Genomic DNA, 26,413 nt, shown 5'->3' on the forward strand with positions numbered 1-26,413 from the left:
CATTTTCAAACTCAAATACTGTATATATTTTCATTGACAAAATACTGTGTGAAATTATATTAAGTGTTTGCAATAATTAATGGAAAAAAATTCCACAATATTTGCTTGTAGGTGTAGAGGTGTGGGCTAAATCGTACTGCCATTGAAATCACATCACTTCAAGATCTTCGCCATTTCTGCAATTCTATACTTCAGTGACCCGTTTTGACAAAAACAGCATTGAAATTCAATTTGTTAAAAGGTGTACGTGCGATTGAAAATAAATTATAACTAGATTGCATTGTTTTATAGACGTTTCATGAATAGCATAAGGGTAACTTAAGTAATTAAGAGTGGGGCAAAGAAGTTTCCGGTTTTTCCGATAAAAAAAACCATCAATTTACGAACCTAGGCCAGAAAGTTGTATGTCCAGGCATGTATGATAAAAAGACAAGCCTTTTCTTAAAAAAACTCTTTCTTCGGTTTGTAACCTTTCAAAATTGATTTAGTCAGACTTTTTAAGTTGAGAACCTTATGGAATCTTCAGATGAGAAATCCATTAATTAGTAATATTAATCATTTAATTATCATATTTATTATTAAATTAATTTTATTATTGTTTTTGTATATTTATTTGTATATTTAAAGTTATTAACAAACCATAAAAGTCGTTGTTTCTGGAGTCAAATGTGACCAAAAAGTACGTACTGTCGACTAAGGGATACAGAAAATTAAATTTCTGGATTTTTCTTAAATGATTTTTATTTATTTAAGATGGTAGAAAAATAATTTTACAGCGTTTTCGAAAAGGGCATTTTTATGTTGGTTTTAAATAAAACTATAATGAATAATAACAGGTGGGTAATAGGTGCATGATGATGACTATTATAAATATAGAAAAAGGGAAAGATTAATGAAACGAGATAGAAAATACCTATAATATATATGGTTGTTGAAGTTTGTTAGGGAAATGAAAAATAACGGACACCTATAGCGAGGAATGATCATGATGACTCTGTCTGTTTGTTCAACAATGCTTTTACTGTTTGGAAGCATAAAAGCAAGCAACAGTCTGTAAAAGACAGTGGTGGACTATAGCAAATAACGTAACATACATACATACATACATCCATACATGCACACACACATACATGGAGAAAAATACACGCATGTGTAACGTTGTTACTCTGCGACGTCGCTGTAGTGTATACGAGCTTTACTATAGTCTGATGGTACCAACCAAATATTCGTTATACGATTTCTCCGTTTAAAATCAATGTATCTTACATTACCTTCAGTCAGTATATATTTCGGTTTCAAAACATTCGGTATAACTGAAGTGTGACAAAATATACTCTCGTCCGTGTACGTTCTTATACGATAACGGTACCGCTTTAACGCGTGTTTTTGAACTTTTGTCAAACATGTTTAAACAACTTGTATTGTTGCGTTTGTATGTAAAAATAAATGATCATCAGCTGTTTGAAGTTTGTACAATTTAATTTTGCGTTTTTTGTAAATAATTCAATTAAATAACAATTTATAAAACATATAGGTTGTAGTGAAATTATGAAATTAAGTACTATCGAATTAAAACATTAAAAAATAAATAATTAAATAAACGTTACGATTAAAAAAAGGAATTGAAAAATTTAAAAGTTACTTGTGTGAATTTTTTGTGAACAAAGTTAGTGAGAAAAAAATTGATATTTAGTGTAAAACATTTTTTGTTTCGGATTTATTAAAGAATTGTTGACAATCTAAAACTTTAGAATACACTTCTAGTCCTAAAACATTATTATAATAATTATAACTATAGTTGTGAACTTTTTTGCTTAAAGCTTTTTAAAATTTATAAAAATAGGTAAGTTTTTTATCTAAATATATCTATAAAAGATTTTATTATTTTAATAACTTGAGAAAAGTTAGTGTATACAATAAAGATCTTTGATGATTATACTTTAAAAGCCACATAAAAGCTCTAGGTGTATTTATTAATCATATTCAATACATTTAAATGCAATTTAATTAAAGCTATTAGGCTTAATTTTGGTAAATTGTTTACCAATGTTAATATTATTCTCGATTATTTGATTAACGTTTTATATAAGAAGTCAAAATACAATGATACAAAAAATGATTTAGGCATTTGAATAAATGGAACATATCATTGTGATTTATTTCAGAGCTCTGAATAAATTTCATTGATACATTTCCATTGTTCACTAATGTTTTAGCCCTTCAAAATTTTAAATAAGCATCTGAAAGATAATAATTTTTTTAAATTAATATACCAAAAATCGCGGCTGTTTTCTAACTTAAAAGTTGGAAAAATTTCCGGTTAAATTTCCCTTCATAAATGCTAAAATTTGGTAAGAACTCGCATTCCTTTTATTAACTTTTACTCAACTAATTTTATTGTCTTTTCTTTGTTGGTGTATCTGTTATATTGTATTCAAAACTTCGAGTAGGTATCTAAAACATGACGAAAATTACCAATAACTTTTTCATTTAAAAAATACATTCTAGAAACAGCTCATATAATTTGCTGACAATGTAGCATTCTATAAGCGAAATAATTTTTAAAATCGGTTAAGTAGTGGATTAAATAATGACAGATTTACATACACTCCCTCCTCTTACCCGAGATAGGAGGGTGAAAGATACTTTACGCCCTATTCTGATTCTTACCAAATATATACACACACAAAAAATGCATTAAAATCAGCCGAGCCGTTTGGAGGAATGAACTACAAACATCGTGAGACTAGATTTTTATTAATTAGATTTAGTATCACATATAAATAAGTGAATCAAGGAGTTTTACCCAATACTGTCCTCCAAAAAAAATTTTTTTATGTTAGTTCAATCTTTCAGTACCAATGATTTAAAAAATAAACGATTTTGCTATAAATATCTACATGCAGTTACAGTATGATTATCAAGTACCCTGTAATCAGTACAATTCAATTGATTTAACTGATTTGAAAATTATCAAATTATGATTGGTTGTTATGGTGATAATTAATTAATTAAAAAAATTATAGTAGGTAGGTACACAAAAACAAAAAAGAATTTTTATGGAAAAAATTATAACAAACCCACCCAAAAAAAATTTAATTACACTTTTAAATTAATTACAATAATAATTAATTAGTAATGAGAAGATAATGAAATTATTACCCTTAATAATGATTTCAATTTAGTTACATACTCTTGCCTCGCTACTTTATAAAAACTAATAAAATAAAGAAATATCTACTGAAGTAGATAAAGAATAAGTTGGTTTTCTCGGGTTTATGTGTGTGCGTATTTTAGATTAGAATAAAAAAAATGAGATTTTTGCTGATTTAGTAAAAAATTTTTTTTTGTTATATATAACTTCTTTTAGTGAATATCCTCATTTAGGAAAAAGAACTACTGGTTTTGTATCAATAATGGCATTTTACCATTATTTCAAATTACCGTTGATCGTCAAATGGCCGTCTAGTAGGCCAACAGATTCGAGATTAAAATTCTATTTTTAAATACGCACTTTATCAGATCCAGATTTTGGCCCAAAAGGGTAAAGATTTTGACTATCAAATTGGGAGAATTTACATTTATTTTCGTACTTATCCTTTTCTACAAAAGCTTTAAAAAAATTACAATTTTTATTATATACTAGAGTGATACCCACCCGCTTCGCTGGATTTAAAAGTAAAGATTGATAAAGATTGCTCTCGCTTATCGCATATAACACTCGAAATAATGGTAAAAAGTGTTTTACAAAATACGTGTATGGTTTTCTTTTTTTTTTTTTTAAATGTATAATAGTCGTAAAGATTTATTGAGTATATCAGAAAAGATGGCCGTGAAATATTTTATATTGACTATTTTTACAGAAATCTGTAATTTATGGTTATGTAAAATTAAATTAATTTTTAAATTTTTATTTTATATTTTTATTAATGTATCATTGTTTATTATATCTCATGTGTTATTCTGAAGTTTGCCCTATATTGCTGTACAGTTTCATTACAAATCATTCGCTAGTTTTACCGTGAAAGCGTAACAAACAAACAAGCAAACAAACAAACATGCTTTGATATTCTTAAAAGAAATTTTTTTAAGCTTACTCGTCTCCTGCGTGGCGAATTTTTTTTTATATTACTTATGTTGTAAGACATAGTACATTGTAACACCAGCGTCGTTTATAAGGTCGTCGACTAACAATGATTACACTTTACGGGGGAGAAAGTTTTTTTGTACATAATTCAAACACAATTACATTCAAATGATATGATTTCACTTCTAACTTAAATTCTTAAGAAAATCACTCTCTTTTTTTTCATTTTTTGATAAAATTACTTTATACTTACAACTTTGTGTAACGACAGTAAATGCACATACTAAAAACTGGCAAAAAACAGTTTAACTACTTACGCTTGTGAGATAAGAAATCCTTTTTTTAAATCATTCAAAAAAGCACTCATTACCGCATTAATTTTCATTACCACACTCACTTTTTCATTACCACAATGATTTTCAACAAACCCAATTTGCTACATCACTGTCAAATCTAAACTAAAAAGTTACTATAGTAAATTTTTAATTGTTCTGTTTTTCTCAATAAGTCATGAAAAATTTTAAGTATATACCGTTTATTGTCATCTTTTTGAGACGTAGGTAAAGTTTTGTACAATATACGGGTGTAAATGCATTATTAACGTAGGTACTTCTGCGGTTACCTGATCTATGCTACAACTGCAAATTCTTCATGCGTACGTTAATTGTTACTCTTAACCCACTTGTATCGTAATACACCATCAAATTAGGTGAAATTTACTGGAGTTCTGGAACAAACAAAATTCGGAAAAATCAAAGATTTTACACGTATTTCCACATTTTTTTGCAATTTCCTCGAACACGCATTTTGGAGAAAAAAAAAGTCAATCGCAAATTTTTCATATCTTTCATATTTTTAACCTCCGAACTCAAAAATAGGGCTGTTATAAGTTTGACCGCTATGTGTGTGTGTCTGACTGTCTATCTGTCTGTGGCACCTAAGCTGCTGAACCGATTTTGATTTTTTTGGTTTTTTTTTTTAAGGTAATTTAATGAAGAGTTTTCTTATGTTTCAAGTGCGAGTTTAGAGACCCGTACCCAAAAAAACTAAAAATTTGTGATGATATCCAAAACGGATCAATTTGCCTCCAACTTATTAAGGCCTAACATTTTATAAATCGATATTTACCGTTCTTGTTGTTCTTTATTGAATATCTAAGGAAAAATTGATGTTTTTGCTTTGAACATCCATAATTTATAGTAAGAAAGGAATAATAAGGCAAAAAAAGGAATCGTATTTTGTATTTATTTTTGATACGAAAGCGTGATATAATCCACTAAGAAAATTTATTTATTTCAATTTACAATTTCTATATATCTACTTTCCATGTAATTAATTCTACAAAGGAAATAATTTTGTATATAATTTCATTTTCATAAATGCTTTTGAAATAATTTAACGAACCAATAGAATTATAATTTTTATAATTTCGTAATAAAAATGTGTATATTTGTTTAAAAAAAAATATGCGTGAACAGACTTCCAAATATCAAATTACATATTCAAACATTAAAAAACTGTTATAAATTATGAAAAAAAAAAACTTTTTGGAAAAACAAACTTCCCATATTTATTCAATACCATTTAAAAAAAGAATAATATTAATAATTAATTAAATACAATTCAAAAATATAATTAAATAAGTGGCGATGTGTACTCTGACATAAAAGATTCGGTAGGTAGACATATCGAGTTCATAGCTATAAGCAAGTGATAACAAACAATTGACTGAAGTAATTGTTGAAATACCATATATAAACAGTGTTCAATACGCAATCGTTTATTTTTTTACGTCATGTAAAGAAAGATAGCCACTCTTACAAACAAAGTAATAAATTATCTTTCTTCTCACTTCCTCAGGACATATAAGTATATGTATGCTACAGCATATAAACACATACATAACATATGTACATGTGTATTGATAAATGGTCTAACCTAAAATTTAGCAGAGGTTCATTTTTCTACATAATTTGCATAGCTTATGTTCAAAGTCGAAAAATAGAAAGCTTATCTTAAAAGTCGTAAAATAGAATCGTAAATTTTAATTGACCTGAGCTACGGTCTTTCAAAATTATCAAGCAAGATTTTGTCATCGGTTGCTTGGTTTATTAGAATGGAAATCATAAATTTAAATAGCCGATAAAATAGCGGACGAAGCGCATGAAACAGGAGTAATGACAGGAAAATCTACAAAAGACGATGTTCTCAATCTTATAAAACAGAAACTGGAAGAAAAGCACAACAATGACTGGAAAAACATCACCAACAACAAGCTAAGGAAAATAAAAAGTGATGCAAACCTATGGAAAACCTCAACCCAACTCGCCCGACAAGACCAAGTGATACTAACGCGACTAAGACTTGGACATACAAAACTCACACATCAACACCTGATCAAAAAAGAGCCAATTCCAATATGCCCAATCTGCAACGAACCTGTCACCACAGAACACATCTTTTTAACCTGTAAAAACTTCAATAACCAACGAACTAAAAATAACATAATAGGCCACATCAAAAACATCCTTTCCGATAATACCGAAAACATTAAGAAAGTGCTCAACTTCATTCAAGACTAAGGGCTCACAAATCAAATATAACCAATATGTATTAATGCAATTACTCTATTTTATTAAGTTTACTGTATAAATAACATTATCTGTTGAAAATACGGTATAATAAATATATTTAAAAAAAAAAAAAAATTTAAATAAATGAAAAAGTTGGCGTAAATTTATTGAAATTAATCCTAGCCAATTAAAAATTTTTGTAGGTTTACCTTTCTCAATAGATACGCCTACAGAAAATTTTGAGTAAATAAAAATGCATATCATATATTTAAATTTTAACCTTTCACACGATTTTAATTTTCGATATTTGCTGAATAGCTTTGTATTTAATTTTTTTTTTGTAATATAGAGAAATCCATTGGTTATATTGAAAACCATAATGAATTATTAAATAATTATTTTATACTGATTGAATTGTTTAAATATTCTGCATGTTTGAGTAGTATACTTGAGCTATTTGGGTAGTAATGCTTGAGCTATTAATTAATGGATACTTAGCTACATTCAGCTATCAGTTTTTGAGTATTTACTTACAACCAAACTATTATTAAGCTCTTGAATAAAATCAAGAACTTTTGTCAAAAAGAGTAAGTCTAGGTGGAATTCGTCAGCTGCAAATTAATATTTTAGTACGCTTTTTCTATTTTTAATCGACTTCAAATAAGGTGGAAGTTCTATGTTCGTTTGTTTATATTTTTATTATATGCGTTAACCGATTTCTCCGCCAATTTTGAAATATTTGTTGTTTGAAGGGTATACTTTCAAGTTGCTTTGGATTATCATGTTGACAGATACTAATACACAAAGACGAACAAACGATTATGGCCTAATTATCCATGGCCTAATTACTTTATTTAGTTTAAAAACTTGTAGACAAAAGTTTAAAATACTCTTAAAATATAACATATATGTAAATATATGCATGATATAACAATTTGACATTTGTCTACTGATCCTAAAAAAAATGTTTCATATTAAAAAATTTATGATGAGTTCCATCGTTTTTCTTGTAATAAAATAATCAGATACTGTCAAACTTTTTACTTTATAGAATCCGGATGAACTAGTAGCAGACAAAATATAAAAGAAAATGATAGACAGATAGACACTAAGCCAAGTATAGTAAAGTGTAGTATATATATTGTATTTTATTTATATCATCTGTACAATAATATTATATAATATACAATTTTTTAACAATTCTACAAATTAAATTAAAAACTTTTTCGTATAGAAAAGAAATATTATGTAATATAACATTCTTTTTAATTCCTTCATCTTTTACAAATTAATTTTTACTGTTAAAAATTTTTATAACATTCCGATAGAATAATAATTGTATTCGCCTGGAAAATTTAAATTAAATGTTTTATGATAGTTTTTATTTAAGGACGTTCATGCGTGTACCTGTTTTGCTATGTGCGTTCATAGGGAAACAGTATGTAAATTTTAAAGAATTTTAAATTAGTAGAAAATAGAAATTTTTTTTTGAAATTCTATAAAAAGTTTAAATAATAGTTAACTGGTAAAAGTTTCAAGTATGGTTATCGATATAATTTTTGAAAAATATCGATTTATATTTTCCATTTAGTCTCATGTTAAACCTTACTTTTAGTCACTTTTTAAACTTAAAATTTAATGAAATTAATTCGATAACAGGATATTTTTCAAGTTTTAAATCATAGAAAATCATTTAAACTATCGCTTTATCATATTATTTTTAATTTCTCTACTAATATCGTTGACGCATGAACGTCCTTAACGTCTTTCAACAACTATGTGTCTGATTGTATGTGTTCGAACGTACAAGCTTAGCTGTATGTGCAAAAGTGTCTAGGGCGAAATATTTGCCCCATTGTAATAGCTTTACAGGTCTACATGAAATTAATAATACCTACTTCAATCTAATAAAATTTAGAAAAAAAATTCTTTTTAGACCACAAGCTTTTATTGCAGCTAAAAGTAGTATAGAATTTTTTCTAGGAGACACTAATACGTGACTATTCGTAAAAGCTTGAGGCACCTCTATGTATGTATATAACTATGTTCAGGTGAAAACTTGCAACTTATATTTATTTTAAGAGCCTCAAGATTTCAAGAATAGTCATATATGAGTGACTCATAGACAAAATTATTTTCTTCTTTTAAGTACAATAAAAGCTTGTCAAAATTGAGTTACAAGATGTAATATTTCAAAGCTGCTACAAAATTGAGTTCCATGATTCCACCCGTACAAATATACATTACATACATACATTCGTACATTGCATGTTAAATAAAAGCTTGTAAAAAAGGATTAGGAAAAGAAATTTTTACGAATGTGTGAGCTTAGAGTGATATATGATTCCGATTTAAATGTTCTAAAAGCGGAATAGGACAGCTAATTCAAACCGTTTTCAATTACGTGATAAGAGCTGAAAAATTTAACTTGTTCGAATTTTTTTGAATAAATCAACCATTATTTTTTGCCAGCTTCCGCAAATTGATTTTAAAACTCATTATCTATGCAATCTTTTCTTCTTACTGTCAAATAGCATATTGGAAGTTTCAGATTTTTAGTAAAATTGAAATAAACAAATGAAAAAGTTACTTAATCAGAAACCTATGGGTTTGACTTAAGTGGCTTATTCTCGGCTTGCTTTTATTGTATTCTCATCCATAGACTTACAAAACTATTTTTATACTAAGTTTATTTCAAACATAAAATATATTTTGAAAAAAGACACAAGTGTGTGTCGTATTCGCATAAAAAGGTTCCGTCAATGTTTCAATCTTTGTTATGCAAAGAACTCGGCAACTTGTAAAATAAAATCGGGTGTCTTAGAACGAGTCCATCAATCCCTACAGTTTTAATTAGAAATGTGAATAACAATTTTTTTTTTCAAAAAACAGCACTTGAATAGAAATAGAGGCGACTTTTGAATTAAGAATATACTTTCGTTTAATGTGACAGAGATGGTTCTTGATATTACCTGTAAGTATTACCGTTTCTTATCTCTACTATCTCTACTTAACTCTACTACCCACACATTTTCCAGATTTATGAATCATATGGCTTGAAATTAGAAGCAGGACAATTAGGGTTGTTTTTTTTAGGAAAAGTTTTAAGCTCGTTTCCTTATATTAACGTATAATGTTCGAATTAATATTCGTTCAAAGCATTTATTGAGTACTTTTGTCGAAATTTTTTCATATTTATATATCGCTTGGCCTTAAAGCTACTGGGGGATAGGACACCATTCTTTGATCTTTTGGAGCTTAGTATTTGGCACTATGCTACTTTGATGTTTGTAACACAAATGGACCTGGTAAAATTATAAAGGTCCCGTTTTCCATCTTCGAAGACAATGATGACTGAATCCTAAAAAGAAAAATATTTTTTAAATTACATTCTATTATTACATTGAGACGTAATATTACGAGATTTTCATTTAATTATTAAAAAATAAATACACAATTTTTTTTTATTATGTTACAAATGAGATTTACATAAACTTTAAACTTTTTTTTTTATATTTAATATTCTTGTCTTTAAATTATTTTATATCTGCTTGAAATATAGAGTGATACTGATATGTGTAGGTTATTATTTTTAATTTATTTTTTGCGCAAAATGCAGTGAAAATACTGATAAAAGCCCGAAAATTGGGAGTTTTTCACTTATTACGCAGGTAAAAAAAAATTTTGTTTGCCTGCAAAATGTAGTTTCACACTCCTCTAAAGTGTCTATATAACATACCAAAAAAGCAGCTTTATATCGCATTCCAGTCGCCATTTGTACTAGTTGCCGAAAATTTTGAACATTTGTCGTGTATTTTCTAGAAAACACTCAACCTTTTATATTTTTGGAGAAAATGAACACCTTATGAAGTTTTGCTCTAATTTGCCCCTGCGCAAGAAAACAATGATGTTAAAGAAAAAATTTTTCAAACAAAAGTTGTTTATTTTGGTATTAGGAACATTTTTTACGTTTTATTTTTTGTTCTATCTCTAACGGTTTAATAAAAACTTTTTATTTTTGTGCAACGAACTATGTGCCTTGCAACATTAATGTTACACTCTTTATACACATAATAAAAGTTATATTTATGTAATCCTATTGAGTAGTACATATTTTTTTAAATTTTAATTTGGTTGTTGTATATTATAAACAATATTCATGTAATTGGGATTTTACTTTTCTCTTTTATGTTCAATATGAAATTAAAGTTTTTCACAAAAAAGTTTTATTTTTCTGTTTGTGTTTATCAAAAATATTTCATTTATTTTCATGATTGGATTAAAGAAACTTTTATTGTTTTTACACACACACTTTTTGATAATCATTTTATGTTTTATAGTGAATTATACTTATATATTTTTAGGTATTCATGAATCATATTCAAATACAAATTATTTGCCTTTTAAAAGTTTCATCATTTTTATTTTCTTCAAATTATATCGGATGATTAAATTTTTATTTTAAAATAATGTCAACCTATGACCATTTTCTATCTTTTTTTGCTTTTTTTAAATGTAAGGAATCGGGGTAGACAAGCTTATACACAAGCGATGATATATAATGGGTATATTAATTCATAATAAAATATATGGTTACTCTATTTTGAAAATCAAACAAAATAGAAAATCAAACTAATAAGTATAAAGTAATAAATAGCAATTAACATACTTGTAAGATTGGAAACGAAAAACATGGGGCGGATGTAGTAGACACTATCTTTATTTATTTTTCCAATATCTTGGAAAAGTTTACAATCAAAAAACCACCTTTGAGCATTCAATTAAATTATTACACAAGTGAAATTTACAAAATTTAAAAAACACCCGAAAAATTTTTCGGGTACAGAACCTTAAACTTGCATTTGAAACATATCTAAGAAAACTTACCATTCAGTTTTCGTTTTCCTTAAAACCCTTTCGAAACTGAGCCGATTTGGAAGATCAAACAAAACAAAAAAATCAAAATCGGCTCTTCCGTTTAGCCGCTACGATACCACAGACAGACACACACACACACATAGCGGTCAAACTTATAACACCCCTTTGTTTAGTTCGGGGGGTTAAAAATGTTAATAACTTCTTTTTTCCATTTTAATTTAAAACGCTTTCTTACCCTATAATTGTCGCTGTCTATTTTAAGAGCGCCAGTGAATAAGACATTATTTTGAAATCAAATATTTTATAAATTTTCAATTATCGTTACCGATAAAAATATTTGATTTGTGCTATTAAATCTTTACAGTATATTGTTTTAAATAAATGGCTGGCTATAAATAGTTCAAAATACCTACCTGATAACAATGAAAATTGAAATTCTCTTGCGTGTAGTTGAATTATTAATAAAATATTGTTGCTTTCATATATTTATAAAAAATTATGAGTTTCAAGTACAAAAAAATAACTAATAAAATGAAATTAGAAATTGATTTCTAACAACTGATAACATAAAATACTTAAGAGAATATTAAAATAGCTGTTATTTTACTATTAAAACAAATTATCGCGATTCAAATTATAATTATGTAAATATTATGGTCGGTATTATTTTGACATTTTATTGTTTTCAAAATCATAACTCCATATTTATGTTTTTTGCATGTTTAAATGTAATAAATTTCCAATGTATTTTCAAGTTGATTTTCTCTTTTAAATAAGTGTATTGAATCTTGAAATACAAACCTGAAATAATTTGAAAATATATCGATACAAAATAAACGTCGAAAAAATAACTTACTTATTCCTTATTCATCGAAATACAAATTACTACTGTTTGATTAACATTAATTGGCTACGTATTGAGACAAAATTGAACTGTATTTTATGTATATTGATTCCAAGTACAAATAAAATTTATGAACACCACACTAAATAAACAAATTTAATCTTTTTTATACCATGTATATATATATGAAATATACATAGTATATTAAGTTTAGTCCCAAGTTTGTAACGCTTAAAAATAATGATGCTAGGAAAAAAATTTTGTCTTAGGTGTTCATAAAATCACCTAATTAGTCCATTTCCGGTTGTCCGCCCGTACGTCCGCCCATCTGTGGACACGATAACTCAAAAACGAAAAAAGATATCGAGCTGAAATTTTAACAGCGTACTCAGGACGTAAAAAGTGAGGTCAAGTTCGTAAATAAGCATCATACGTCAATTGGGTCTTGGGTCCGGAAGACCCATCTTGCAAATCGTTAGAGATAGAATAAAAGTTTAAATGTAAAAAATGTTCCTTATCAAAAATTATACAACTTTTGTTTGAAACATTTTTTCGTAAACATCACTGTTTAGCCGTGAGGGCGCCAATTAGGCGGAAATTTTATAATATGTACTATACTTGATTATCAGCTATGTATGTGTCACATGTTTGTATGTGTAATGTGATAAAGAAATCAACACTGACTATGCATGGTATTTAAACAATTAACTCAGTCAATTGTTTGTTTTCACTTGTTTCGTATATATAAGTCTTTTATATATCTCTGTATGAGGAATTGTACAGATTTATTGTGCTTTAACTCTCAAATAGATTGGGAATTATTAGATAACATATAACTAAAACAAAAGTTCCATTTCGTCTTATATGCTGTGTCAGATTGGAACAACTTATTTATTTCAATACGGTTCTTTGAAATCGCAAGAGCTAAAATATTCTAAGTGTTCTCATCAAACGTAAAGCTATATTCATAAGACTTACTATGTTTTTTAAGCACAGCGTTTTAAATGACAAGAAGATACCTACGTCAAAAAATTGACCTAGTTTTATTAACACTTTAATGATTTCTCAAGTGTAGCTCCATAATTGTTTATAACGTTGATAAGATGCGAGATAAATAAAATGTGTATGATGTCCACTTGAAATTATAATTAAAATTTAATTACTTATTAACCTTTTCTTATATTGACTCATTCAAACCACCCCCTTATTAATTATTAGTAAATTGCCTTTTTTGAAAAAGACATCAACTCTCTGATTCAGAATGGGTAGTTCCAACGCAGAACTCTAGTTTCTGTAAAAGATTTTGGGTTGGGAAAAACATTTTCAAACAACAGTTTTTTCAAAACATCAATATGGGAAATAAGTACATTAAAAAAATCTATTAAAACAAATTAAAGAGTTGAAACTATCATTTCGGGCAGGGGCAGGGGATTGATTTTGGGTGCAATCGGTAGAGAAGGCGAAATAACTTGAGATTTATTTGGTTTGTAAAAAATGAACCCTCACAGTCAGACAAGGATGGTTTGAATGACCCTACAGCGCTTCCATTGAATAATTTTGGCGTTAAAGGAGGCTGTTATGACTAATTTACAATTGTTTACATGTAAATGTTACCGTGATATTGTGAAAATAAGAGTCCAAATTCCACAAATATTATTTTGTTAAATGTATATTATCATAATTAATTATTCAAATTTGTTAGACAATAATAATAATAAGAGATTTTCAATATGCATCAATACAATTCTATAATTAAATTAGTGTATCGTTACCATGGAAACGCCTCCAATAAAACTCATGCACGGTGCGAATATGAAATATTGATTTTTATATACATTATTTATTTATTTTTATATATATTTTCTTCATAATTTTTATTTTGATAAAAACATTCCCATGAGAAGATAATACTTGTAATTTGATTAAATTGTAATTAAAGAAAAATCTCTTAGAAAATTGAAAAATAAAACCTGCTTCTATCTGAAGGAAAGGATTTTCATAATTAATGTTCATTATACTGGCTGGTTGTGTAATATGATAGGTAAGAAATAATGTTTTCTTTTTCTTAAGTAGGTAAATTATTCTTTAACAAAATTCAAAAAAATCTTTAACAAAAATAGAAGTTTGTTAAACAATAATTGATCTGCTTAGAAAAAAGCACTATCCTCATCATCTAATTAAACAGTCACCGACATAACATCATTTGGAAATCCTTTTTTCAAACAAAACCAGAAATATTTTTAAATTGGAAATTTTCAATGTGTCGGACCTACGTAGATGACCCTTTTTTATCAATTTAAAGCTGGGGAAGGGGGGTGATATAAAAAAGTTGCTGGTCCTGAAACTAGTGCGGGTCTCTTACTTTGTGTTATCGCAACATAGCAACTTCGGATAAGTTTTTAACTATCAAAAAAAAGGTTCCAATGCCAGCTACAGAAATATTACCTATTTTCCAGGAGCTTCAAAAAATGTAAAGAAAATAATTTAACATTTTGCTACAACTCGCATAAGATTTCAAAATAAAAACTTTGTTTTTATGTGAGATTGTCGTCGCTTTATTTTTTGTAGCAAATTTCTATTTTGAAGCAAAGTTAAACCCCGTTTTTGGGTTAATATTGTGCTAAATGTAAGAGATTCATTTAAAATATTCCAGAAATGCTATGATGGTTTTATTTTACATGAAATGAAATCCAATTTTTTTACAACATGGCTCTACAACAAGCATTAAGATTTTTATTGTTTGTTTTAATTAATAAAACTCAACAAATATTACATAGAAACTTGCTTTTTTTTTAAATTTGGATATTAAAGTAAAAATTTTTAAGTATACTAAATTTTTAATATTTTGTAAATGTTATAACAGATGGACTTATTATTTTATTTTATTTTTTTGTGCTTTGTATATAGGGTGTATCAATAATCTTGATCAAGATTTTAGCTCATTAGATATATTTATGAATTGTTCAGAGAGATATGTTTAATTTGAGAAATATCTTATATATTTAAACGAGCAATTCTTATATATATATATATATATATATATATATATATATATATAATCTTGGAAATGGCTCCAACGATTTTCATGAAAATGAGTATGTAGGGGTTTTTTGGGGCGATAAGTCGATCTAACAAGGTTTCATTTTAAAAAAACGTCGTTTTATTCGTTTTTTCATGAAAAACTGAAAAATACATCGCAAAATATGACTCTTCCTGACATCTATTGGTGTATATCGTAGTTAATGATTCAAATTGGTATTTGTGTGGAGACATTTAAAACGGTCTTCTATTAGTGATAAAATTTGTGTCTTTTTAAGAATGCCGAGCAAAGCTCGGTCATCCAGATATTGTTTCTTTAAAAGCGTCTACTACAAGGTCTTTGTTATACTATACAAAGAAACGGTAAACATGTGGGACAAACCCCAAAAAAAAGTTTCTAATGTTTAATTAATTTTGTCAAATTGTATGCTTACGAATGAGTTGTTTGGGTTCTGAAGTGTTTCAGCCCTTACGTTCAAAAATAGGTCACTATTATAAAAATTTATTTCGGTCTATTTTTTCGGGTTTATTTTTTCCGGTCTATGTTTCCCTAAATCTAACTGTATTACATCATACATACACGGTTGTTCGTAGATAAGGATAAAAAATGAATCTGTTTGCCATAATTACAATTTTGAGGCACTAATGTTATAACAACCGTAGATTAAATAAAATCTAAATTCAATATTTTCAACAAGTACTTCTGCTGGGGGAAATACGTCTAGCTTTCAAGTTTAAGTCTAATTAAAGTTTGTATTTTGAACAATATTTTTCTATTTTTATCAAATAAAATCCACAAAAAATTGCTCTTTAAATTAACCTTCTTATATAATAATTCTTCCTTCACAGCAACGAACATTGATTTAGATAAAAAACACAGAGCAGTATTCATTTTTCAATTGGTTTTCATTCTCGTTTTAAAATAAAACCTTTTATATAGTTTTAAATATGTTGTTTTTAAGTACACGTATAAAGTTAATTGAATAGATAGTAAAAAATTTTATACAAAAAAAAGTTCATTGTATATTGTTAGTGTACCTATGTGCAATATGATCCATATATAAAATGAATGTTGAAGATATTACTATACGTAGCAGGTGTTGCCTGTAAGCGGTCTTAATTAATAACTGAAGGTTCGTAATGAGTCGACGCCTCAGATGTAGATACAACATGAACAAGTACGAAATGCTAAGAAAATGAGCATCTTTGCGTTGTTCTATTCATGTATAATGGATCCTGAGTAAACTTAAAATGTCAATAAAAAATATAATTTACATTAACATTTATTACAAATGTTTGTTTTATACCAACTAAGATATGGAAATTTTAGTGAAGACGAAGGTGATTTGAAAAATAAGAATTCAAGTTTGCATATTTTATCCAGCTTTTAGAGTGACCGAATGACACAAATTTTGAGCTTCTTCAAAGATGTACCTGAGGAAGTGTAACTCAACTACAAATGGAAATTTTTATCTCTTTGCTGTATAGATAAAACGTCCTAAAGTGATGGTCAAGGAGATGAGATGAAAAGAATGTGTAGAAGCAGGTGAATTGAAAAATAAGAATTCAAGTTTTCCACATTTTATCCAGCTTTAGTGACCGAATAACACAAACTTTGGGCTTCTTGAAAAATGTAGATGGGGAAGTGTAACTCAGCTACAAATGCAAATTTTTATCTGTTTGCATTGTAGATAAAACGTCTTAAAGTGATGGTCAAGGACAGCAGATGAGATGACAAGGATACTTAGAGAGCTATCATTTTTTGGGACCAATTTTGGAAATATTTTAATTGAAATAGAAATATTTGAGTTGACTTTGTTCATTTGAATTATTGTTTTGAATTACCTAATTATTTTACCATTTCATTTTTCAAAATGAATTGAGCCAGGTTTATTTGACCATTCATTTCCATAGTAATTATTTATATGTTACAATTATATGCATGCCTTTTCGAAACTGAATTTTTCGGGTACGGAACCCTAATCTTGCACTTGAATCATGGTTAAAAACACTCTTCGTGAAGTTACATTTCAAATGAAATCAAAAAAATTAAAATCGGTTAATCTGTTTAGGCTCTAGACAGACACACATACATAGCGGTCAAACTAATAACACCCCTTTTCTTTAGTTCGGGGGTTAAAAACATAACAGTATACTTATTTTGAATTTTTTTTTATTCGTTCTTGCACGAGTCTTTAAGTAATTTTTTTAAATAATTATTTAAGTAATCTCCAAAATAACTACATTTGTGATCTAAAATAAGTTACTAATACGTTGAGTATTTCAATTACAACCAATTCAGTGAAACTTTTAAATTGGACCATCCAATAGAAAGTATTTGTGATAAAAATGTTAAAATAAATTATACAAGACGTCTACGTTAAAAAAAACAAAAGAATAATAAAAAAAAACAGTTGAAGTAGCAATTCTGTTGAACATGGTGAGTAGTGAATTAACTAACTACCTTTGTGAAATCATGGTAGGTGGATGGGTGTTGGATGGTAGTAGTTAAATAAATTTTGTGATTTATAGTAAATGATTATTTCAAACCTTCTCTTCAAACTAATTAATTTTATGTATATGTATGTGTGTGTTAAACCGTATAACACTTTTATACACGTTATATAGACCGTGGACTCAATATGAAGCCTAAGTTTTGGTTTTGAAGAAAATTTAAATTTGAAACGTTCAGGTTTAACCTAATGAAAATCATGCTTTTCGATTTTTGAAGTGAGAATTTTTATAGGCGCATTAGACGATATGTAATATATGTATAAAAAACAAGCAGATATCCGCCCCCTTTGCTGGGCAATTTCCCTTTTTTAAAACAAAGACTATCACGTTATAGCCCTCACTTATCCTCCCTTCTGTTCACAATTTTATGGATTATAATTTTTCGTTGAGGAACTCTAACTTTTTTGAAAATGAAGTTTTGCCCATGATACTCGCTGACATTGTAACTTTCTATAGGTCCAATTATTAAATGAACCTGATTTTTAGACTTTTTGGGTCAAAATTACCCCATCCACCGAGTTTCATCAAATTCCAGAAAAATTTATTTTTTTCGATAATCTCGATTTTTTCAAAGGGGTACGCCCCTTAAAAAAATTTCAAAAAATCGAAAAATTTTTTGTGTCTCCAATTTCGATGAAACTCAGTTTATCAGGAAATTTTGACCCAAAAAGTGCGAAAATCGTGTGCATTTGTCGACTGGTGGAATAGTTTTTAAGATACGGACTAAAATTGATCCAAATTTTGCGATATCTCAGAAACTTTGCATCTAATCATTAAATGAACCCGATTTTTATAATTTTTGGATCACTTTTTGGGTCGAAATTACCCCATCTACTGTGTTTTATCAAATTCCAAAACGTTTTTTTTTTTGTTTTTCACATTTCGAATTGTTTATAACTTTCTTGTGAAAAATATTGCAGATAAATAATCCATGAAAAACATAAAAATAAAAACTTCTACCTTCCTTTGTTCGACACTCGATCCAACTTCAAATATAATAGTTTTAACCAAACTTACCCTTATCAATTCTGCAAAAGGTAGACACAAAGAGATATGAAAATGTCTCTTCATAATGGGCTCACAGTCCATAAGTTTGTAGAAGTATTACACTTTACGATCGAATACTTTAAAATATGTAGGTTAATATTCATATATAATGTTTTATTATGCCTTTTTACCCACTAACGCGTTAGTTGATTGCTTTCTATGTTATAATAATAAACTTATAATATATTACCATTTGCTTCATTAATTATTATTAGTTCATTATAGAACTATCATTGTATTATTCAATGTTGTTCAAGTTTTGTATTACATGCATTATAATGTATCCTTATATAACATGATATTGTTAATGTTAATTGGAAAATTATATTAAATTTATTGGAGTGTTTATGCAGTTTTTTTTTTTTACTAGTTCTTAGTGGTTTACTTTGACTGTTTAACATAGGTGATGTTACGAAGGATTTGTTGGAACATAATGATGTGGGTCGTTCAAACTGAAATGATACTAAATTGGAAAGAGCATGATAGATTAGGCAAGGTATGCTGTTGCACAGGTAGGAGAAAAGTCGGGGCATTCTCTCACTCTCGGTAATCTCTCTCGTAAGGTACCCAGCTTAGGGTAAGGTACCCAGGGCTTATTTGTTTCATTGAATTATCTCGATGATATTAAGAAAAAATTTTTTGTGTTGATCTTTTAAACATGTCTTATGCCAAAAAAAATTCATTGTAAGGAATGATTTTTTCATTACTTAAATCAAGGATTGTTCTTACCATGAATTCATGTTTTTCACAACATATGAATCAGGAAGCGGAAACAAAGCTTCCTCTAAAATTAAAATAATGTTAAATTATTGTGAATTTTAATATTGCGTGTATCACAAAAATGGACAATGTAAAATTGTAAAATTCGAAAAACTTAGGCTCTTTAATGTATCATATTAAAGCCGTTTACATTGTCTTTTGGTTTAAATTTTTTGGATTAAACTTCTATGCAATAGAATCTTATTGGAGTAGAAACTTTTTCATACAACACCTGAAAAGTGGATAAAACACATCATTTATCTATGGAGATAATGATCGTTTCAGCATAAGCTGCAGTACATGTTCGAAGAATAATCTATGAAGGCTAACAAGACTTTTTTTTAAATGTTTTCCCCCCATTGGGAAGTAAGTCGTGTGGATTAAAAAGGTCGTACTCACAAGACTTCAGTATCACACCGACTATGTACTGCCAATTTATTTATTTGTAATTTAAATCAATAATTATTATTTGTTAAGGCTTACCATAAGAAAAAAATTCGGTTAAAAGTCTTTAGCTACGAAGGGGAGTGTCTCCGAACACGTGTTCCTTATACCACCACGATTGTTTTTGTGTACCTTGTCAAGCTTTCGATAATTGAGCATTTATTCCGTTACAACCGGTATATTTGATATTCATGTAAAATGTTCATTATCATTTGTCTATCTATATATCCATGCTACTAAAGCTATTTAATATTGATAGTGTTAAAAACGTGAATATGCATAAATATTTTAATGATTTATAGTATAATGATTTTAAAGAGGTAATACTGTTATCGTTCATTCAAAATAATATACTTATATATTATATTCAATATTATAGGATTGTATTCGTATGCTGCTGCTATATTTATGCAAAATTTTAATATATACTGATACGGATTATTACAAATTAATTTGGCTATGAAAATGTATGATTATAAATGATATTTTCAAATTGTTATATATGAATTTTATTTTAATTTATGTCTAATTCGTATGTTAATCATTGCTTAATTATTTTCAATAGTTATTATTTTAAGCGTTTATCCCTTTGTATTAACCATATTGGTCGTTTATCTGTCAAAACGCTGGCATGTATTAATTTATGTATGATCATAATATTCTATTATGATCATAATAATTTTACTCGTCATCGATATATTTCGCTTGTCGGTGAGTTAAATTATTAAAAAATTTACCAAAATATATAATATTCTCATGATAATATAATATGGTTTGTTATTCAACTTCACATTATTAAAGAATATATTTGCTTCACCAACTTTTGTTTATCCATAGATGATACTAAAACCATTAAATTTTGGCTCTAACTTTGCTTAACATTCAAGTACAGATAAATTGTACAAATTGATAATTGTATAAATTGTTTACTAGTTTGATGTAAGTTAAATGTAATGTCTAATCATTTTAGTTCGTTAATAGTCAATAATAATCACAAATAAACACAACCTTGAGGTAATCAACACGATTTACAAGATCTAAACACTAAAATAAACTTACAAACCAAAAAAAAATCAGAAAAACTACCTAAACTAAATTACAACACTAATTAGTTAATGAACAGCGGCACAATGAAATCCGGCCTAAGCACTTAGAGAAAGTCACTACCCAAATGAAAATACACACAAAGAAACTTAACGAATTTTGACGACATGCAAACGAATTTTGAAAGACGTAGTATTTATTTATTTAAAAATATATAAAATTTTGGTTCCTCCACAACCATTGAAATAGGTAAATTATTATCCATTCTAATAAATGGCCCTACACGATTATAATGTGTAGAGCCGCCTGGATTAAGTTACCTTCAGAGAATTAAAAAAAGTTAAAACTTTTCAAGAAGTTGCAGATCTGTATTAAATTAAAAACTATAATCTGTGGTTTTTTCCAGTTGCGAGTTTTTGGACACTAAAAATAAAAGTCCTAAAACCACAAAATACAGTTTATTTTAATTCAGGTTTATAGGATTTAAATTCAAATATGTAAAACAAGTAATATTTTATGGTACTAGTAGTATGATAAAATTTATTTTCTCAACAAAATTTTCTTCAACATAATATTTAACAAATTACCCTGTTGGTGAAACGATAGTAGACGACCATTTATTTTAATCACTAAATATGTAATTTATCAAAAAAAAAAGGGAACCCATTAAATATGGTTGGTGTTGGAAAAAGAAATTGTGTGAAACAGAAAGAAGCACAGAAGCACAAACACAAGTAAGCAGCACTCAATATAAATGAGAGGTAGATAATAGTAACATAAAAAATCAAATATCATAAGTCTTAAGAAATAATTTAGAGCGTTATTGAACAAAATGGGTTCATTTATTCCAACTGACAGACAGATACTTATAAATACAAAGTACTATACTTAAATATTTTAATAGCCTTGTCAAATATATATAGTGCCAGTTTGAACGTCAATCGTTATGTCACCATATATATATATATATATATATATATATATATATATATATATATATATATATATATATATATATATATAGTGGAGTAAAGTTATTTTAGAAAAGTGAAGTGAACGAACAGAATGATTTCATCAATGAGAATTGGGGTGGTCGTGTTAAATATATTCCTTTCTTATATAAATTTGTGGTAATGTTACTTTTATTATGTTAGTATCTTTTATACACGATGTGCCAAGATTTGATAGAAAATAGCCAAGATTTGATAGCTTTGTATTGAAAATTTCTTGATTAACACATACGTATAACGGTTACTTAGAAAATACATTAAATGAGACCATTTCATTTTCATATTCAAAGATATAAGCCTCAAATTGAATTTTTTACAGATTTACTTTTTCTCTCTTTCCCAGCTGCCATATTGGACTATTATTTTCGATGAATCACTGAGCGTTCAAAGATGATATGTATGTCACTTAGTTGTTCGGGTAGCTCGCACTTGAAACACAGCTAAGAACACTTGCTATCAAATTATCTTTCAAACAAAACAATAAAAAAAAACTTGATTTTTCCTCTTAGTTATTGTTACGACTCCAGACTCGAGAGTAAAATTTGTACATTTCAAATAATTATACGCCCAGGCCTTTGCACACACTACCACGGACATTAAAAAGCTCAGCCCCTACCGAAGGAATATCGAGAGATCTATGTGCCAAATGAAATTAAAGGGTTCAATAAGATATTTAATCATCTGGAATCATGCCTAGCGAAATGATGCCTCAGTCACTGTAAATAAACTGTAATGGAAATGTTAATCACATTTTATTCTTTCCATAAATAAATTAAAAATATAAAAAATATTTATGTAACACATGAAAGCTGGAGGGCGCTAGCTGTGAATTAAAAGCAAAATGTAGAAATCATTATTATTATTATTATTATTACAAACGATAAAGCTAAGTTCTTTTGTATTCCTTGATGAAAAGGCAACATTTTATTTACTTTTAATTAGTATCTTTTTTTTTCTAGCTACGTTGCATTTCAGAAATGGGAAAAACAACAAACATACAAGGCACCAGCAAAATATGTATGTTATTTTGTATTGTTACAAAACATATCATTTCAAATGAGTAAATATGGAGTACCAGGTACACAGGATGTCCCGAAAAGGACAAAAATCCATAGCGATGTTAATTTTTTGAATGTTAAATAACTTTCAATAGCAAACACAAAAATTATTGAAGAAAATTTCGGAAAATTTGCTTGTATAAAATACCGATAAACATACTCACTGTAAACGAGCACTTTTTAGAAGGTCTGTCAATCGAAAATATGAAGCGGAAATCTTAACAATTTCACATATTAATAGATTAGCAACCATTAGCACGAAAAATGAATAGGGTCACAACTCACATTATTTGTTGGAATTCCTTTAATAAAAATTTGTAGTCTACCTCCAAGATTGACGATTTAACGGTTGTTTTGTTTAAACGATTTAAAACGATTTAATGATATAAAATAAAGCAAAATTGATACAAGTTGAGACAGGCTATTGAAGCAAAATTATCTGTAGATAAGAATGCGAAAAACCCTTTTTAAAATCAATTTCAAAATATAAAGTGGCTAACTAATCCATGCCCATTTGTTAAACACTTTAAGTTTTCCACTGATATTGAATTTGATTCAATATATTTCGAATGTGAATGAAAACTACGAAGAAGTCTGGACATGTTTATTTAAGAAATCCTAACAATAAATGTGGCTTTCGTTAGGGTCAGAGTTCCTACCCATTTTTCAAGATACGGACTACCATATTAAAAGCAAATAGCAAATGAATTCTTCAATTCAAAACTTCTTATCAAATTTATGGTGTTATTGAGAAGTTTTAATGGTAAACAAAGGTTTAAAAACAACATAAACATTTTTCGATGAATATTTCTAAATTGAAGGTGAAAATTTGGGTGATATGCCAACATGTTTAAAACAATTTACAGATAATATTTATAGAAATTTTTTAACGCACTTACTTAAACAGATTTTTTAAAGAATCAAATATAAATTTTTTTTAAATATAAATTATTTCATGAATTACATTAAGATGTTGGTACAGTTGGTAGAAAATGCTATTTCGTTTACTGCTATATAAATCCTGATAATTCTTAAGGGATTCGTTATTGTTAAGTAATGAATAAATTTTCTAGGACACCCAGTTTGCAGTTCTAGTATACAAAGTGTAGATAAAATAAAGGCGCCAATTATAAAGTTGACTTTTTTCATTTATTATTCACCAGAACAACGTTGAGTAATAATTCAAATGCTTTATTATATATAATGTTTATAAATTATACATGAATTTTTTTTTTGCTTACAGAAAAAAAGATAGTTTTTTTTATTTTTTATTTATTCCCAACAATAAGTTTTCTTTATGTTTCTATTTCTTGTCAAAATGTTAACTGTGCTGTTTATGACAGAGCCAAAGGGTTCGTTTTTAAAAAGTCCTATTATATGTATTATGTAAAAGATGCACAATTCTCAACTAGGATTTAAAAAATTTGTGCATACAATTTTGTGTGAACCATACAAAACAAATTCACATAATATTTTGTAAGCAAATATACATTTAAAGTAATAAAATACGGATACTGTTACTAGGTCCAGAAACTCGCACACAGCTCAGATAAAACATAATAATTATTGGTTTCTTAGCTGCTCACTTATGCGGTCATATTGGATTCGTATGTGGAAAATTTTTTTCAAAAGATACTTTTCATTCAGAGATACATGTCTCTAATCAGATGAAATCAATTCAATGTTGCTAAGATGTTTAATGTGTATAGGTTAGGTTAGAGTGGCTGTCCCAGGGTGGGATACACTTAGTCCCTACCGAAAAAGGGTTAGCCCATTCCTGGCCATAGACAGATAGTGTGTATACAGGCTATTAATCTCCTGAAACAGATCAAATAAGATATAATAGATTAAATTGATCGAAAAAAAGGATCCTGAAGGCATTTGTTCCTCCTGGTTTGTAGCAGGCTATGATGCTTCAAATTTTCAGCAATGTTATTTTATTTGATCGATGTTTATATCCAGCAATCTTTTCCAAAATTGTTTGGCAAAATTTAAGAACAGCTTTGAGAATATGCAAAACCATTTAACAATCTGTCAATTAGTATTTTTTGTCCAAAATTGTTTTCATTCGAAAAATGAGTTGTGAGTTATCAGGAGTTAAACATAATAGAGATCCTTTAAAGTAAGTACAAGGAAATTTTATGTTTTGTGATATTAAATATTCTGCTCAATTAAATTGTGGGTAATGTACCCTGATATTGGGTTGACTACTAAATTTTTTAAACCAATATTACAATTATTTCAAAAAGTATAGAGCTAAAGTAGCCATAATATATAATTCTTTAAACAAGAAAACAAGTATTTGACTTCTTGAACATAGTTCCTACCATGTAGCCCATGACATCTCTTTTTTCTTAAGCTTTTCAGAGCTTCATCTGAATTAAATATCGGACTGGTATAAAATCTGGAATGAATCTAACTTTAGACTCATTCCATTTATTTGAGTAAACTGATTTTTAACGAATTTTAAATGAAACTTGATAATAAAATGATCAATATACGATGTATACGTGTTCATCTGCTGAAAATAGAAAGAATTCAGTGGAAAACTCAATATCAGACAAATAATGGATTTACATAATAGACATACAAACAAATATAATACAGGTATTTTTATATGTTATCTATCTAGTCAAGAATAACAACAACACCCATCCAATTCTGTTTTCAACAACTCTAAGAAAAATATATTCCTATTGCATATTCTTCTCTTATATAAGTCCATTCTCATCAATAATGCATTCAATTGTGTCGTTCAGAGTTGTATATTTCGAACATACTATAACAAAAGGTATATACGTATATATGATTCTACACATATTTGAAAGCAAGAAAATTCGAAGTAATTTAAAACAATGAACCTCTTCTTCTTCATCTTATTCTACGTATAAGCATTATGGTTATAAAACTTGTATATTCTCATCTATATCTAACTAGATCTTTGTATTACCTATACACATTTATATATCAATGCGATGTTCTATAGGTCATTTAGAAATGCCTGCTGATTTCAAAATATATTATTTTGTATCATCTGCATTTTATGATTCAAAGATGGTATAAATTTAGTACATAATTCGAAATATGGAAAACATTTGATCTGTACTTCAATCAGT

This window comes from Chrysoperla carnea, chromosome 3, assembly GCF_905475395.1.
Source record: "Chrysoperla carnea chromosome 3, inChrCarn1.1, whole genome shotgun sequence".
NCBI classification, from domain to species: domain Eukaryota; kingdom Metazoa; phylum Arthropoda; class Insecta; order Neuroptera; family Chrysopidae; genus Chrysoperla; species Chrysoperla carnea.